Source organism: Pisolithus orientalis (assembly GCF_024613125.1).
Source record: "Pisolithus orientalis strain OTSU chromosome Unknown F5J12scaffold_5, whole genome shotgun sequence".
In the NCBI taxonomy this organism is placed as follows: Eukaryota; Fungi; Basidiomycota; class Agaricomycetes; order Boletales; family Pisolithaceae; genus Pisolithus; species Pisolithus orientalis.
This window is the reverse complement of record NW_026260786.1, coordinates 940,601-955,495: the sequence shown is the minus strand read 5'-3', so window position 1 is coordinate 955,495 and position 14,895 is coordinate 940,601.

Below are 14,895 nucleotides of genomic sequence, written 5' to 3'. Positions count from 1 at the left end.
CCACTCATCTCTGACCTCTTAAACTCACCAAGCCAAGCCAAAATCTATACCAAGATTGATCTCCAACATACTTACCATCTCATCCAGATTGTTCCAGGTGATGAATGGAAGACCACATTTTGAACTCAGTATGGGTCTTATGAGTGGTTAGTAATGCCTTTTGGCCTCACCAATGCCCTGGCCACCTTCCAATGCTTCATGAATACCATTCTCACAGACATGTTGGATGTTTGCATAGTCATCTACCTTGATGACATTCTAATCTACTCTGGAGACAAGGAGTCCCACAAGCAGCATGTCCAAGAGGTACTCTGCCAACTTCAGCTTCATGGCCTCTATGCAAAGCCAGAGAAATGTGAGTTCCACTTGGACTCGGTTGAGTACCTCAGCTTCCACCTCTCCCCTGCTGGCCTCACAATGTCCAAGGAAAAAGTCCAGACTATCTGTGATTGGCCCAAGCCTAACAAGGTCAAGGACATACAATCTTTCCTCAGCTTTGCAAACTTCTATCACCAGTTTATCTTTAACTATTTGGACATCATCATACCACTGACTTGGCATACCCATAAGAGCACTCCTTGGAACTTCTCTGAGGAGTGCTGCTGGTCATTCAACAACCTCAAGGCCACCTTCATGACTGCACCAGTCTTGACTCACTTCATCCCTGGGGTCCCCATTACTGTGGAGACTGATGCATCAGACTACACCATCACCAGCATCCTTTCCATCACTTGCAGTGATGGTCAGATACATCTGGTCACTTTCTATTCCCAGACTCTGACCATCCCAGAGTTGAATTATGACACCCATGATAAGGAATTGCTTGCCATCTTTGAAGCATTCTGGACCTGGTGTCACTACCTTGAAGGTTTGGCCTCACCAGTCAATGTTGTCACTGACCATAAGAACCTAGAGTACTTTTCTACCTCTAAGGTACTCACTTGCTGCCAAGCTCACTGGTCTGAATTCCTCTCCCAGTTCAATATGATCATTCAATTCAGGCCTGGAAAGCTTGGGGCTAAGCCCAATGCCCTAACTAGACAGTGGGATGTCCACCTCAAAGAGGGGGATAGCAGCTATGCCCAAGTGAACCCACAGAACCAGAGACCAGCCTTCACCCAGGAGCAACTAGCAGTCTCTGTCCATGCAACCTACCTTGAATACCTGGTCTTACAAGCAGTTGCCTTAATGGATGTTGAAAAACTACACAATGATATCCTGACTGCACTGCCAGATGACCTGGTCTCACAAATCTGCTTGTCTGACATGTCTGATCCCTGGTGGTCAGTAGATGACACTAGTTCCCTTCAACTTGATGGGAGGATCTACATGCCAGACTCAAATGATCTCCACCTTAGGGTCTTGTGGCTTAAGCATGACCATCCCCTGTCCAGCCACTTTGGCCAAAACCACACTTTAGAACTCATCCAGCATGAGTATGTCTGGCCCAGCCTTAGGACCTTTGTCAAAGACTATGTCTAGTCTTGCACTGCCTGTACTCAGGCCAAGGTCCCCTGCCACCAGCCTTACAGCCCCCTCAAGCAACTTCCAGTGCCAGAGAAACCATGGAATTCCATATCCATGGATTTCATTGAGCAACTCCCAGCCTCATCTGGCTTCATGGCCATCCTCATTGTAGTTGACTGGCTTTCCAAGCAGGCCATATTCATCCCAACCCATGACACTATCACAGCCCCAGAACTCACTAAACTCTTCTTACTCCATGTCTTCTCTAAGCATGGAGTGCCAGCCCATGTAACCTCAGAGTGAGGGAGTGAGGCTCAGAGTTTGTCTCACACTTCTTCCAGTCACTTGGCAAAGCCCTAGACATGAAGTTACACTTCACCTCGGGCTACCACCCTGAGGATGATGGCCAGACCGAGCACACTAACCAGACCCTGGAACAGTATCTCTGAGTCTATTGCAACTACCAGCAGGACAACTGGGCTAATCTCTTACCCTTGGCCAAGTTCACATACAACAATGCCCCTAGTGCTACTACTGGTGTATCACCCTTCTTCACTAATAAGGGCTACCATCCCAACATTTCAGTGTACCCTGGAGTGTGCACCTCACCTCCACTCAGGCTTGTGACTATGCAGTGCAACCTGGACTCACTGCACCAGTACCTCATGAGGAGATGATCCTTGCACAACAATGCACTACCAAGGACCAGGCTGAATGCTAAGATGCATGCCTGGCCCAGGACTTCAAGGTCAGGCAATCAGGTGTATGTCAAAGCCAAATACTTCTGGTCAACCCAGCCTTCCAAGAAGCTCTTCAGGAGAAGAACCTTGGACCTATACCTGGTCATAGCTCAGGCCAGTACCCACTCATTCACACTGTGCATCTGCCAGGACTCAATGCATGCAGTACATCTGGTCTTCCACATCTCCCAACTCAAGCCAGCCATTCCCTAACACCATCCTGAACCAGACTCAAGCCACCACCCCCACCAGTCAAGGTTGACAGTGAATTAGAGTTCAAGGTGGCTGAAATCATTGACTCCAAGGTTGACCAGCATCACTGGTGTTGGCTACAGTACCTAGTCCAGTGGACCAGCTACAAAGGGACCAATGAAGAAACTACTTGGGTACTTGCTACAGAGCTGGACAATGCATCTGAACTCATACAGGAATTTCACTCCAGCTACCCTAGTAAACCCGGCCCATTCCAATGAGGACCAGCATCGGCTGGCCTCAGTTCTCTTTTCTGTTCTCTCCTGGTATCTAGTTTCCTTTGTCCTCTTACTTACCTTTTTTTTTTTTTTTTTTTTTTCTTCTTTGTTCCTCTTACCTTACTGTATGAGACCAGACACTGGATGTGACATTTGCAGAAGAAGGGAAAAAACAAAAAGGTCTACACTAAGGCCTACTTGGCCTCATCCTCCCCTTTGGCCTCCTCTTCCTCACCCCCAGCCTGCAACCACTCCACCTCCTCATGCAGCTCATCAGCATCGAGCTCAGATGAGCCTGAGTCTGAGGGGGTGGCTGGCATCCCATACCCATATGATTTGTTGATAATCACCTCCAGGGTGTCAGCAATCTGGCCTGAGTTTGTGATGGCAGTCTCCTGCAGGTCATAGAGACTTGCCAGGTTATTGGCAATGAGCCCTGTGGCCTTGATGAGGTGCTTGAGCTTGTCTTCCAAGCCTGAGTATGCACTGGCCTCCCTCATCCTACTCCTGCTAGCCTCAGGCTTGTCAAGATTGAGTACCTTGATTGGCCTCACACTCGACTTCACCCATTTCTTCTTACTTGGACTGGGCTTGGGGGTCTCTTCATTGGCTTTTCATTTCTTCCCCTTGTCAGCCTTCCCAGTGGCCTTGGGACCAGCCCTGGCATCTTTCCCATCCCATCCTTGTCTGCCCCCTCTCAGCCTATCCAGCTTGGACAGTGTGTTCTTTTTCTTTTTGTCAGTATGACCTCTAGAAGGACATTCATTGGTTGCCTCAGGTCTGTCATTCTCTTGGAAAGGACTTATGTGGTTGTTTCAGTCTCTCCAGTCCAAGAAGCATATGGATCCTTCCTCCCTGCTCCCTGCAACATCTTCATACCAGTCATGTCCATCATTCTTCCAAAATTGCAACAGCTACAGTATAATCTACTGTTCTCCACTCTCCCTGATCGCATACATGACAAGTATGATGCACATTTTGCTTCCTTATTGCAAGATACAGCAGAAGACACTCCCCCTTTGTCCTCTCTTCCAACAGAGCCTCATTCATGAAGTTTTTATTTGCTTCACTGAAAGGACAGTTAGGGGGGGAAAGTTGTGATCCCCTATGCTCCTGTCACCCCACAGACCCCCAAAGCTTGACCCCTGTTGACATCTGACTCACCCTGTCCACTTTTGGATGTACTATATCAGCATCAGATCAGTGCTGCCTCTCTGTCATCCCACTTTGGCCCAAAAGTGATCTCTTTGAGATGTGACATGCACAGCCTCCCCCTGATGTGATTCCAGTGCACTTTCCCAGTTCCTGACATTACTTGACTCATACTTTGACATTCTGACTGTCTTTGACTCACCTATTGCCAATACTTACCAATCTTTTGACCTTGCTTACTGATTCTTCACTTTTTGGCTTACTTATCCTTATCAATGCTTACCAATGCTTTCTAAGATGATTACCCACCGCTTACATTCCTTACTTATCACTTACCAATCACTTACCAAGCATTTGCACCTTGTTTTCCATAGGCAATGCCCCTGTACTGTATATAAATCACTGTACTTAGATAGCTGAATAAGAAGAAGACATCAGAGAGCCCCTCTTGCTCACATTTTATCATCATCAGTAAATCATTCATCAGCTTTGATAGTTGAGACTTTATTAAGGGTCTAGCTATCATCTACTTCACTTATCATCTATCATCAATATACTTTGCTCCAAGTCCTCCCTGAGCTCAGTGCAGCTCAGAGCATCAAATTAAGTCATCATCCATCCTTCTGTAGGCTGACAGCAGTCTACCCCATCACATCCTCTTGCATTCTTGCTCCCTCTTTGTCAGGAGCACCCCCAACCCTCAGCACTCATCTTTGAGTGTTGTAGCTTGCAAAAACCCTCCCAAATCAAAGGTTCTACCATCTAGGTACCACATAGGCACACCACCACTTGCTCTTATTGTCTCTTGTGTTGGTTTTGGTTGGTTTTCACCACTGAACCACACTTTGACTCACACTGGGACAGGGAATGAGGGCAGACTGGGGATGAGACTGGGCAAGGCTTCAACCAAAATGACATGCACTGCAAGGCAGTGCTTATTGCACTAGACCTACTGGGGGTAAGGGTTTGGTGAGGCCAAGGCTGGACTGGATGAGTGTGAGGCCAAGTCCAGCCAAGGTCAAGGCACAGCTATGACAGTATCCCCCTCTTAGGGGTTGAACCCATGAGACCCCTGCAAGAGTGGTAGGCTGAGTCCAAACTTTGGCTGAGTTTGAAAAAACTGGTACTTGTGGCCTGCTAAGCCCTTTGTGTCTTTCTTCCACATCTTATCCATCATGTCCGACTTGAGACCAACCATCATGACCAATGTGATGAAGGCCAGGTCCCTATCAACTGGACCCAGGTGTTGGATGATGCCATCAAATATGACACCAATGACAAAGAGGAGATGATGAGGGCCAAGGCAAAAGAGAGGAAGAGGTGAAAGGTGGCTGAACAAGCCCAGTGGGAAGAGCAGGCATGGCTGGAGGCCAAGAGAGTGGAGAGGGAGCAGATTGAGGCTGAGAGGGTAGCACATGAGGCTGAAGGGGAGAGGCACAAGGCTGAGGAGGAAAGGGAGGCTGAGCAAAAGCACAAGGCTGAGGCCAGGAAGGGTGATGAAGCTGGGGCCAGTGGTAGTGAGGCTGGCAAGGTGAAAAAGGTGGTTATGGACCCCAGGTGAGTACCCTCCCAACTTTGTGTGCATTCCTCTTGATGTTCTTTTTTAGCTGCACCCATTGTGCCTGGGCTCAAGTCATCTGTGAATTCCTTGTGGACAGCAACAAAAAATGGGTTGCCTGTGTCTGGTGCAATCAATCAAAGGGCAAGTGCTGGTGGCCCAGGGACAGGAAGGATGCCAAGGCTGGCCTGGGAAGGTTGACAAGGGGAAAAAGTAGAAGGCCAACAAGGAGAACACCAAGGCTGGGGCCAGCAAACAGAAGCAGGTGAAGACGAGTGTGAGGCTGGTCAAGATCTTGGACCTCAATGAACCCAAGGCTGGCAGGAGTGGACTGAAAGAGGCTGGTGCAGCCAGATACTCAGGCTTGGAGAGCAAGCTTGAGTGACTGATTGAGGCTGCAGGGCTGATTCCAACAACCTGGCCAGCCTTTTCAAACTTCATGAGACTGCTGTTGAGAACTTAGGCTGAATTACCAACACCCTTGAGTCAATACTCGATGAATCCTATGGCTTTGGGGTGGCAGTCACCCCTTCAGACTTGGGCTCATCCAAGCTCAACTCAGATGAGTTGTGTGAGGAAGCAGAGTGGTTGCAGGCCAAGGGTGAGGAAGAGGAAGCCAAGGGGGAAGATGAAAACATGGCCAAAGCTGAGTAGTCATTGTAGCATAGCAGTCTTGTTTTCCTTTCTGCCAATGCCAGGGGTCCAGTCTTGGTCTTGTATAGTAAAGTGAGAAGAACAAGGAAAAGGAAAACAGGGTAAGTAAGAGGTCAAAGGGAACTAGATACCAGTAGAGAACAAGAAGAAAGCTGAGGCTGGTTGAGACCAGTCCTCATTGGTATGGGCTGGGTTTACTGGGGTAGTGGGAGTGGAACTCTTGAATGAGTTCAGAAGCACCATCTAGCTCAGTGCAAGTACCCATGTAGTTTCTTCATCAGTCTCTTCATAGCTGGTCCACCAGACCAAGTACTGAAGCCAACACTGGCAACACCAGTCAACCTTGGAGTTGAGGATTTTGGCTACCTTGAACTCCAGTTCACCATTGACTGCAACTGGTGGGGGTGGTGGCTGAGTCTGGTTTGGGATGGTGTTAGGGAAGGCTGGCTTGAGCTGGGAGATGTGGAAGACCAGATGTACTGCATGCATTGAGTCCAGCAGATGCAATGTGAATGAGTGGGTACTGGCCTGAGCTATGACCAGGTATGGTCCAAGGTTTTTCTCCAAAAGCTTCTTGGAAGGCTGGGTCAACCAGAAGTATTTGGCTTTAACATACACCTGATCACTGACCTTGAAGTCTGGGGCCGGCATGCATTTAGCATTGGCTGGTCCTTGGTAGTGCTGTTGTGTGAGGGTCATCTCACATAGGTACTGGTGCAGTGAGTCCAGGTCAACTGCATAATCATGAGCCTGAGCAGACATAAGGTTGCACTCTGGGTACACTGAGATGTTGGGGTGGTAGCCCTTGTTAGTGAAAAAGGGTGAAACACCAGTAGTAGCACTAGGGGAATTGTTGTAAGCAAACTTGGCCAAAGGTAAGAGGTCAGCCCAGTTGTCCTGTTGATAGTTACAGTAGACTCAGAGATACTGTTCCAGTGTCTGATTAGTCCACTTGGTCTGGCCATCACCCTTGCGGTGGTAGCCCAAGGTGAAGTGTAAGTGCATATCTAAGGCCTTACTGAGTGACTTGAAGAAGTGAGACATGAACTCCAAGCCTCAGTCTGAGGTTACATGGGCTGGCACTCTGTGCTTTGAAAAGACATGGAGTAGGCATAGTTTGGCGAGTTCTGGGGCTGTGATGGTGTCATGGATGGGGATGAAGATGGCCTGCTTGGAGAGCTAGTCAACTACAACAAGGATGGCTGTGAAGCCAGATGAGGCCAGGAGTTGCTCAATGAAGTCCATAGAGATGGAACTCCATGGTTTCTCTGGCACTGGAAGTTGTTTGAGGAGGCCATAAGGCTGGTGGTGGGGAACCTTAGCCTGAGTGCAGGCTGTGCAAGACCAGATGTAGTCCTTGACAAAAGTCCTGAGGCTGGGCCAGGTATACTCACACCATATGAGTTCTAGGGTTTGGTTTTGGCCAAAGTGGCTGGACAGGGGGTGGTCATGCTTAAGCCACAAGACCCTAAGGTGGAGATCATTTGAGTCCAGCACATAGATCCTTCCATCAAGCCAAAGGAAGCCAGTGTCATCTATAGACCACCAAGGATCAGACATGTTGGACAAACAGACTTGTGAGACCAGGTCATCTGGTAGTGCAGTCAGGATATCATTATGGAGCTTTTCTATATCCATTAGTGCAACTGCCTGTAAGACCAGGTATTCAAGGTAAGTGGCACAGAGGGAGGACTGCTAGCTGCTCCTGGGTGAAGACTGGTCACAGATTCTGCAGGTTCACTTGGGCATAGCTGCTATCCCCCTCTTTTGGGTAGATGTCCCATGTCTAGTTAGGGCATTGGGCTTAGCCCTGAGCTTACTGGGCCTGAATCTAATGACCATGTTGAACTGTGAGAAGAATTCTGACCAGTGAGCTTGGCATCAGGTGAGTACCTTAGAGGTAGAGAAGTACTCTAGGTTCTTGTGGTCAGTAACAATGTCAACTGGTCAGGCCAAACCCTCAAGATAGTGGTGCCAGGTCTGGAATGCTTCGAAAATAGCAAGCAATTCCTTATCATGAGTATTGTAGTTCAACTCCAGGGCAGTCAGGGTCCAGGAGTAGAAAGCAACCAGGTGGATCTGGCCATCACTGCAGGTAATGGATAGAATGCTGGCAATGGCATAGTCCGATGCATTGGTCTTGACAGTAATAGGAGCCCTGGGGATGAAATGGGTTAGGACTGGCACAGTTGTGAAGGCAGCCTTGAGATTGTTGAATTATTGGCAGCATTCCTCAGAGAAGTTCCAAGGAGCACCCTTGCAGGTAAGTTGGGTTGGTGGTGCCATGATGTCTGAGTAGTTGAAAATAAAACAGCAGTAAAAGTTAGTGAAGCCAAGGAAGGATTGTATGTCTTTGACCTTGTGAGGCTCAGGCCAATCACAGATGGTCTGGACCTTTTCCTTTGACATTGTGAGGCTGGCAGGGGAAAGATGGAAGCTGAGGTATTCCACCAAGTTCAAGTGGAACTCACATTTCTCTGGCTTTGCATACAGGCTGTGAAGCTGAAGCTGGTGGAGCACTCTCAGACATGCTGCTTATGAGAATCCTTGTCTCCAGAGTAGATTAGAATGGCATCTAGGTAGACAACTATGCAAACATCCAACATGTCTGCAAAGATGGTATTCATGAAGCATTGGAAGGCAGCTGGGGCATTGGTGAGGCCAAAAGGCATTACTAACCGCTTGCAAGACCCATACTGAGTCCAAAATGCAGTCTTCCATTCCTCACCCAGAGCAATCTGGATGAGATGGTAGGCATGCCTGAGATCAATCTTGGTATAGATTTTGGCTTGGCTTGGTGAGTCCAAGGGGTTGGAGATGAGCAGTAATGGGTAGCAGTCCATCTTAGTTATTTTGTTCAGGCTGTGGAAGTCTACACAAAGCTGGAGGGAGCCATCCTTCTTCTTGACAAAGAGGACTGGTGCAGTGTAGGGGGAAGAGGTCAGGCAAATGAATCTGGTAGTGAGATTTTCATCAATGAAAGTCTGGAGAGCTTGGAGCTTGACCAGGGACAGCAAATAGATGGTGCCTAATGGTGGGGTTGTTCCTTCTTTGAGCTCTATTTTCAGGTCATACTCCCAGTGATGTGGGAGTGCAGAGGCCTTGGCCTTGCTGAATACATCAGCAAAGTCATGATACTCCTCTGGGACATTGGGTAAGGCTGGAGGAGGGGAGGCCAAGACTGATCAGCCTTGGGCTTAGTCTGAGGGGTGGAGCTGAAGTTGGAATTGTACAGACCCTTCAAGCTTGCAGGCATGTACAAAGGCAGCTGCATTGATTAGAGAGACAAGAGGGGCCTTCAGGGGGGTGTGAGCTGGGGAGTTGGAGACCAGTACAGATGGTGCAGGGCCAGGTTGGTCACTAGGACTGGGGTCAGGAAAGCTGGTGGAGACCAAGCTTACAGGGGGTGTTGACAGGGTTGGCATTCCTTGTGCAGGAGCCCAGAATGTTAGACTGCTCAGTACCCAATCAATCAATGGATTGTAGTGGGTGAGCCAGTGATGTCCAAGGACTATCTTACACTCAGAATCCAATGGGGCTAAAAACAGGGTTACTGGTGTGACATCTCTGGACATGAAGCAGATTGAGACATCTATTGCTTGGGTAATGGTGAACATGGATGTTCCATTGAAAAGCTGGAGTTGGATTGGGGAGACTGAGTATGGGGTAAAAGAGTGTTGATTAGCAAATTGATTATCTATAAAACAATGCATGGAGCTGGAGTCCACTAAAGTATGAAGCCAAGGTAATTCAAGATTTTCTAATGTGATATAGGGGGTTAAGGAATTTGGACTAGAAAGAGCAGACACATTGAGTCAAGCCTCCAAGTTTGCACAACTAGAGTCAACACAGCTCCCAGTTTGTGCAGAGTCCTGGGAGCTGCTACCTAGTTTTTTGTCTCAGGGGTAGAACCCAAGCCTGAGGCTGGTGCAGCTTTGGTGGTGGCTGCAGCATGAGCCTTGGCCTTTCCAGTCTTTTTGGGGCACTTCTCAGTGAAGTGACCAGGCCCTCTGCAGAACATGCAGAGGTTGCCCTTGATGCAACACTTGCATTCCTCTGGGGTGAGCTTTCCATCCTTGCCAAGTTTGCTAGGCTTGGGCTTAGATGAATTGCTGTTATTATTGCCTGGCTTCAATGAAGCCACTTTGGACTGGGTAGAGCTGGTGTTATTGCTGCCAGTCTAGGGTTTCTCTTGGCCAGTCTTGGGCTGATTGTTGTTACTGGAGCCTCCAGACTTATTGTTGGACAAGGAGGCCTGGTGTTTTCTAGCCCTCTGGACCTCCTCCTTGTGCTCCCAGTAGCACACATCTATTTCCTGTGCTAGGTGGTGGAGTTCATGGAGGGCCCAGGGTTTTCCAACCTGGCAGACCTCATCCTTGATTCAGTCTGGGAGTCCAGCATAGAAATGGTGGCACAGCACACCATCACTGTATCCCTGGACTTGTGAAGCAAGTCAGTTGAATTTGACAATGTATTTGTTAATGCACTGGTTATCTTTCATATGCAGGTGGTCTAACTGACTCTTGGCATCAGTGACTGGGTCATGAGGGCTGAATGTGGTTTGTAGTTCTAGGACAAACTCCCTCCAGGAGTCCATCCAGAGGGGCTGGTCATTGGGGTCCTCAACCCCAAGCAAGTCTGGCTTGAACCACTCTAGGGCCATGCCTTTAAGGTAGGATTGTGCAAAGATGACTTTGGCACAGTCAGTCCTGAAAGCCCAAGGCCAGTCTTGGAAATTTAGCTTGCACTGAATGAAGAAGGCACAAAGCTTCTTGCAGTCAGTGACATCAAAGGTGTTGCACTCACACAGCTTGGTCCTGCTTGAGGACTCAGGACTAGTGCAGGTGTTGCAGGCCAGCAGCTTGATGGCCTTTGCAAGACTGTCAAAGACTGCAACTGTGGGTTCAGTGTCTGGATCTGGGAAGTCCGGTTTGTCCTCTGGATCATTCTCATCTGGATTGTCATTGTCATCACTGGGCCCATCATCACTGAGACCATTGCTGGGGTCATCATCATCAGCATTGTTGTTGTCATTGTTGTCTTGCCCTTCATACCCAGGATCATCATTAGGGATGGGAGCAACAGGGTGACATGGGGTGGGAGTATTGGATGTTCGGGCTGAAAAGTGCCTAAAGGGACTAATGGGGTTGGGAGAGCACCTGGTGGTACCCAAGGCAGCTAGTGCTGTCTTGCAGCAAGTCCCACTGGCTGAAGCTGATTTGGGGTTGGTGGCAGAGCAGGTTGAAAATGAGTTTTTGTTGCCATGTTGTATTAGACCCACACAAGTGGTGAGTCTGAAATACTGTCAAGTTTGTGATGTCCAGGTTTGAGGCTGGACAAGAGACTGAAGCAGGTGCAAGGCTGAGGGGTCAGAGTCAGAAGGAGAGCAGGGGTACAGAGGGGAAGACTGATTGGACTTAGCAACTGAGGATGCAGTGCTATTCCCTTGCATGGGTTTCAGTCTGAGTCTGAGGCTGAGGTGGGGTTATCAGAGTAAACTTAGTTGATTTCAGACTGAGGGGATACAGGCCAAGTATCTATGGGTTTATATGCTGGAAGTAACTATAGTATGGAGACTGGTAATGCCAGTCTCACAAAGATTGCTAAGGTGATTGGTAAGAACAGTATTAGTAATGTATGACTAAGGTGACCAGAGACTGGGACAGGGAATAAGGGTGGACCAGGGATGAGACTGGGCAAGGCTTCAACTGAAATGACATGCACTGCTTGCACAAGGCAGTGCTTATCATGCTAGACCTACTGGGGGTAAGGGGTTGGCAAGGCCAAGGCCAGACTGGATGAGTGCAAGGCTGAGTCTGGCTGGGGTCAAGGCATGGCTATGACATAGGGGCATTATTGTATGTGAACTTGGCCAGGGGTAGTAGGTTGGCCCAGTTGTCCTGCTGGTAGTTATAATAGACCCAGAGGTACTGCTCTGGTGTCTGGTTAGTCCTCTCAGTCTGGCCATCACCTTCAGGGTGGTAGCCCAAGGTGAAGTGTAACCACATGTCCAGGGCCTTACCAAGTGACCTGAAGAAGTGAGACATGAACTCCAAATCTTGATCTGAGGTTATGTGGGCTGGTACTCTGTGCTTGGAAAAGACATAGAGTAGGAACAGTTTGGCAAGTTCAGGGGCTGTGATGGTGTCATGTGTGGGGATGAAGATGGCCTGCTGGGAAAGCCAGTCAACTACAATGAGAATGGCTGTGAAGCCAGATGAGGCCAGGAGTTGCTCAATGAAATCCATTGATATGGAATTCCATGGCTTCTCCAGCACCAGAAGTTGCTTGAGGAGGCTGTAAGGCCAGTGGTGAGGAACCTTGGCCTGAGTGCAGACCATGCAGGACCAGACATAGTCTTTGATGAATGTCCTGAGGCCAGGCCAGGTGTACTCACACTGGATGAGCTCTAGGATTCAGTTTTGGCCAAAGTGGCTAGGCAGCAGATGGTCATGCTTAAGCTGCAAGACCCTAAGATGGAGGTCATTTGAGTCTGGCATGTAGATCCTTCCATGAAGCTGAAGGAAGCCAGTGTCATCAACAGACCACTGGGGATCAGACATGTCAGACAGGCAGATTTGTGAGACTGGGTCATCTGGCAGTACTGTTAGGATATCATTGTGAACTTTCTCAATATTCATTAGTGCATCTGCTTGTAAGACTGGATATTCAAGGTATGTAGCATGAAGGGAGACTGCTAGTTGCTCCTGGGTGAAGACTGGTCTCAGGTTTTGCAGGTTCACTCAGGCATAGCCACTATCCCCCTCCTTGGGGTAGATGTCCCATTGTCTAGTCAGGGCATCAGGCTTAGCCCTGAGCTTTCTGGGCCTGAACCTAACAATCATATTGAACTGAGACAGGAATTCAGACAAGTGAGCTTGGCAGTGAGATAGGACAAGGCTCCATCCTGTCTTGGTTCCTTGTGTCTACTGTACATTGCATCTCTCTCCATCTGTCTCCACTGACTAAGGATGACTCATCCTCTCCTCTCCCCCTGCTCACCTACTACATGTGCCCCCATCAAAAAAGACCTGTGATGTCCTTGTACTTCCTCTTGCCATCCTCCTCTGTCATGGCCTCACCTGCTGTCTTGCCCTCACCTTCTGTCAAGGGGCCTTGTGTTTCCTCTCCCTGACTGGCTTCTTTCCTTGCCCCTTCTGAAGTTGGCCAAGTGCAAGAGGCACAAAGTGAAGGCCCAAGAGGAAGCCCAGTTGGAGGCTGAGAGGCAAGAGCAGGCCCAGCTTGAGGAGGAACAGGCACATGCAGAGGGTGAGGTGCAGAGGGTAGAAGCTGTGTGCAAGGCTGAAGAGGCCAGGAAGGCAGCTGAGAGCCAGTGGCAGATGCCCTGGTGGGTGGCTCAACTGGGACCAGGTCCAACATTGAGGTGATGAGCCCTTGGTGAGTATTGTGATGATTATTACTGGTGTTCCTGGCTAACATTCCACCAGCTGCCTTCATTGTGCCTGGACCAACATGCCCTGCCTGCACAGCACTGACAGCAGGAAAAGGCACATGGCATGCAACCAGTGCAATGAGCTCAAGGAGTGCTGCCAGTGGCCAGTTGAGGGCAAGACCAGTCAGGGAGCTGGCCCAGCTGTTGACAAGGGTAAGAGGAAGGCAGATGTGTGTAGAAAGATCTGTAGGCTACCTCAGTAGTGAACAAACTACTGAGAGTATTACTGTACCTGTAGGCTACTACAGGATGTCAGTATAGTAGAATACTTGTAATATAAACAGACTTACCCTCAGTAGTGAACAAACTACTGTGGGAATGCTAATAGAAAATACTACAAGTATGTGCGCGATTTCAGCTTATGTAAGCAGCCAAAACATCGCACAGTGGTCAAGTACCACAGGGGCACTTTATGTTCCAACAATGTGACCTCTCCCTGTGCTGGTGAGAAGAAAAAGAGGTTGAGATGACCATCCACCAAGATACTTGAGTGCAGGTGATGAGGAGGATGACATGGGAGAGGGACCTTCAATAAAGAAGACTGGTGCTGAGGTTGAGGCTGGTCTGGTGACTGGTGCCCAAATGGAGCACTTGATCAAAGCGGTCAAGTGTGTTGCTGACAATGTGGCTGGTCTTGTGGTGGCACAGAAGGAGGTTTCCTGGAACTTCTACTGGTTTGCCTGGTTGTATGAGACCTACATTGAGGAACACTTTGAGTTCCTCATGCCAGACATGCCTTCAGACTGGGATACCACTGACAAGGAGGATGGGGACATTGAGGGGCTTGAAGAGGAGCTGGAGGAGCTGAGGGAGGAGGAGGAAGGCAGGTCCTGGTCTGAGTCAGGTGACCAGACCAGTGCTAGTTCTGCTGGGTCCCAAGTCTGATGTTGTGTGTGTGTAGTGTAGTGTTTTTTCCTGTATGCTTGTGAATGCCAATGCCCAGTTCCAGTTCTAAGGTACAAAAAAAAAACAAATAGAAGATAAGTAAGGGAAATCAAGATATGGTAACTATGAGACAAGTGAAACAGATAAGGAGAAAAGAAACTTGAGACCAGTTCTAGGTTATTTCTTGAAAGGACCAGGTTTGTCTAGGTACCATTCATGATATTCTTGAACAAGTTCTGAGGTGTTGTCCAGCTCTGTTGCTAGTACCCAGGTAGTTTTTTTGTCAGTTCCCTTGTAACCAGTCCACTGGACCAGGTACTGCAACCAACCAACACTTGCTGTGCTGGTTGACCTGCAAATCAAGTATCTCTGCAACTTCAAATTCTAAGTCACTGTCAACATCTACTGGTGGGGGTGGAGGTTGAGTCTGGTTGGGTATGGTATTTGGGATGGCCAGTTCAAGCTGGGATATGTGGAAGACTGGGTGTACAGTGCACATGGAGTCTGGTAAATGCA